Below are 3563 nucleotides of genomic sequence, written 5' to 3'. Positions count from 1 at the left end.
TTGAGTATTCTGTCTCAGCAATTTCCTGAAAACAAGAATGAAAAAAAAAAAAGATAAAACCCGCTGAACCAGTTGTATTGAAGCTTCTTTCCCAAAACAAATACTGCCACCACCCTGAAAATTTGCACATTAGAACCACAAACACATTCTTGAGCTGTTTAAGGAGGCAAGCGAAGAGGATAGTCTGAAATCTAATAATCACCTGAACTGAGCAGGAAAACTATGGCTACAGCCAGAAAAAAATGCTGATTCCACAGTTATTGGAATAATCCATACTAGCAATTTTCAGGAGCTCAGCTGAATAAACCTCACAGTGTTAACAACAAATCACTGGGGGTGGAGAACAACAAAACCACACACACACAATATCTCAGAGAAGGAAATACAGTATTCGGGCTTGTTCCAGCAAGATGCAAGGAGCTAAACTGAAGCTAATGAAAGAAAGAGCTGTATTTTATGTGAGAGAGAAATTCTTGTTCTCCTATAATATTATTTGTCTGAAAGAAGAGGAGCCTATCCAGCTGACAAAATAATTCTGTTCACATTAAGATGTACAGTTAAGGCAACTGTATGCGCTGCTGAAAAAGTTTCAGATACTATTAAATATATGTAAAACAGCTTTCACCATGAGTTCCTGTACTGATGTATTATGCTCAAACCCTTTAAAACCATCTAATGTGCTCCAAAAGCAAACCTAGTCTGACCATCTACAATGACAATGGAACACAAAACAGTAAAAAAATCAAGCTTGGGTAGAACATGTAAAAGTTTCACATTAAGGTTTGAGGCATGTGAATACGTCACAATTGTCCAACATATGCAATTTTAAACACATCATTCCTTCATTTGAAACACTCTTTATATGCTACATATATTTAGTGATAACAGCCCACGTCTGTAAGGATTTACAACAAGTCACCATGAAAAATGAGACTCAAAGATCATTTATCCCCTGTAAAATTAGAAAATAAATTCATGGGAAGAACAAGAAAACTGACACCACCATGGAATAAACCTGTGGTTGGGCCCACAACTATATCCAATATATATGTTCTAGTGTAATCCACCTCAAGCTACAGAACATCATTTCTATGTTTGACTTATGATAATGTAAACCCACATAAAGTTGTGTTTAGTGATGGGTTTCAGGGTGGTGTGTTTGTTGTTTTTTCATTTGGTTTTTAAGAGGAACACTTTCTGGTTAGTAACATTTCACAGAGACCCTCATATGAGACGGTCTCAACTTTCTTCTGTCTCATGGAATGCTTAAGATGTCATAATTAAAGAACAAATAAAATCACAGCTGAGGTCATTAACAAAGTAGCATCTTATTTGTGCTCAACTGCTTCTGGATATCTTCATTTTGCTCTAGGTGCAAGTCTGCAGTAACCAAATGCACTCTCTGCATTGCAATGTTGTATATTAGCTCTGGACAAAGCATAAATTTCTTCCCGTTACTTGTGACAAACCCATCAAACAGCCCTATACTAAATGCAGTCTGTATCTTAACACTAACAGGAACGCCACTCAGTTGACCTGAGTACAAGTAACATAATGCAATTCTAGATGTTTAGCACAAGAAGCATCTACCTGTCTGTGCACTCATAGCCTTACTGACCTGAACAACACTGCACTGACATTACCTATTAGTCAGAAAGTCATAACCGGTTGAATTCTAAGACAGCAGCACCTGCCTGAATAAAACTGTGCTAGAAATACGCTATAAAAAGATGACCCTAAGTTATGTTCTCCTATTCAGAAACAAATTCATTATCTAGGGTGATAAAACCAGTACCTAAACAGACTCCTTTTCACTTTTTTTTCCTCCTAAGCTTCTCTCCTTTCACAAGCACACAGAAATTAATAGAACAATGAATTCCACCCAGCTCCAGTATGCAGAACTTTCCAGAGGCCTCATGGAGAGCAGGACTGCGAGAGCACCTGAACTTACGACCAGCAATCTCCTCCTAAGCGCAAGGTTTAAGGCGTGACAGAGAAAAATACCCAAAACTTTCAGCAGTCAATCAGAGTCTGCCTGCACAAAATTCCTTTCGACGTACGAGAATTGTAACCTGAACGCCTTTTTGTGCTTAAGGACTCAAGGACCGCGCAGTATTGCTCTGAACCCCTCCGCCAGGGGCTGGAGGCCGCGGTCACAGCGCTGGCCTCCCGGGCCACCCACCGAAGGAACCGGCCGGCTGCCGTGACGGGCGGGAGAAGGCACCACCAGCACCGCGCCCCTTGGGAGGCCCCTGCGGCCCCTCAGCGCCACACGGAAGCCGACACTCCACAGCGGGAGTCCGGGGGCTCTGCTCTGCCCTCCCTAACGGAGACGTCACCGCTCCCGCACACGCCTGCACAGCCCCCGCCAGCCGGCTCCGCACGGGGGGAGCTGCAGAAACCCGCAGCAGGGGCCGGGAAAGGCCGCAACCGAAAGAGCCCGCCCTGCCCCTCCCGCGCCTCAGCGCAGAACGGGACAGGCCCCGCCCACCACTGCGAAGAGCGGCAGGAGCGCCCCCGACCCGCTCGGCAGTGCCGCAGCGCCACCCGGCGGCGAGGAGGTGTGCCCGGTCGCGCCGCTGTCGCCGCCGCCGCCGCGCCGGTAAGGGCCGAGGCTGCGCTGGCCCCGGGCCCCAGGGCCGCAGCCACCGCCAAGACAAACTGACCGACCTCGGGTATAAGCCGCAACGCCGAGCGGCAGGAAAGGGGCTGAGCTCGCTATGGCACCGAAGGGCTGGAGGTCCGCGGCCACTTCTGTGCCCCTGGGCGGCTCCACAGCCATTGCCCGGTAACGTGCATCTCACCATGGACCGGCCTGGGGAACACAGAAAGTGGCGACGAGTACAGAGGCTGCAGGGAAACACAACCGCGTTCCGGCGTCCCAAGGGCAGTGCCTGCAGCACCTCACAACGGCCCTCGGCCCTCAGCTCGGCTGCTGGCTACCATCACCCCTCAGCAGGTATCTGCTTAGAGAGCAAAGCCGCTAGAAGCTGTAAAGAGTCACAGCACTTGTGACACAGCGCCCTGTCACTCGAGGGGAAACCGGGAAATGTTTATTTCTATTTGATTCCACAGGCAAACGGTTTCTAATGCTGGCATGCAACCTCATTAGCGATCAAGGAAGAAAACGTTTTGTTCACCAGACCCTACCAGTGTATCCTTGTCCTCACTCCTGCCTCTCTGCCTGAGGAGTCTGGAAAACCGGGGTCCCAGCTGCACGGTGTGCGTGGTGCTGGGGTGCGGGCGCTGGGAATACTGCTCCCCGACCGAGCTGCGGGCGAACGGAGCAAGTGAATTCCTCACTAAGTGAATTCCTCCAACTGACGGTGTGAACAATCTCCGCTGCATGGTTTAGCAACAACTACAGGACCTGTCAGGTGCGTGCGGATGGCCCACACCGACCGTCCCCCTGCCGCCCATGGGAACGCCAGTTCTGTGAGCAGAGGCTGAGGAAGGGTGTTCTAAACCACAGACCAGCTGGCAGGCGGCGTGCCAGGGCCCCGCGCTGCCGCTGCACATCAAGGGCCGGCCCCGTCAGACCTCGCCCCCCGCCGGGACGGGCC

The sequence above is a fragment of the Pezoporus flaviventris genome, unplaced genomic scaffold (genome assembly GCF_033815535.1).
Source record: "Pezoporus flaviventris isolate CSIRO_AGI_PZ_B2104156 unplaced genomic scaffold, CSIRO_AGI_Pfla_v1 ptg000041l, whole genome shotgun sequence".
Lineage (NCBI taxonomy): Eukaryota > Metazoa > Chordata > Aves > Psittaciformes > Psittacidae > Pezoporus > Pezoporus flaviventris.
This window is presented reverse-complemented; position numbering follows the sequence as displayed.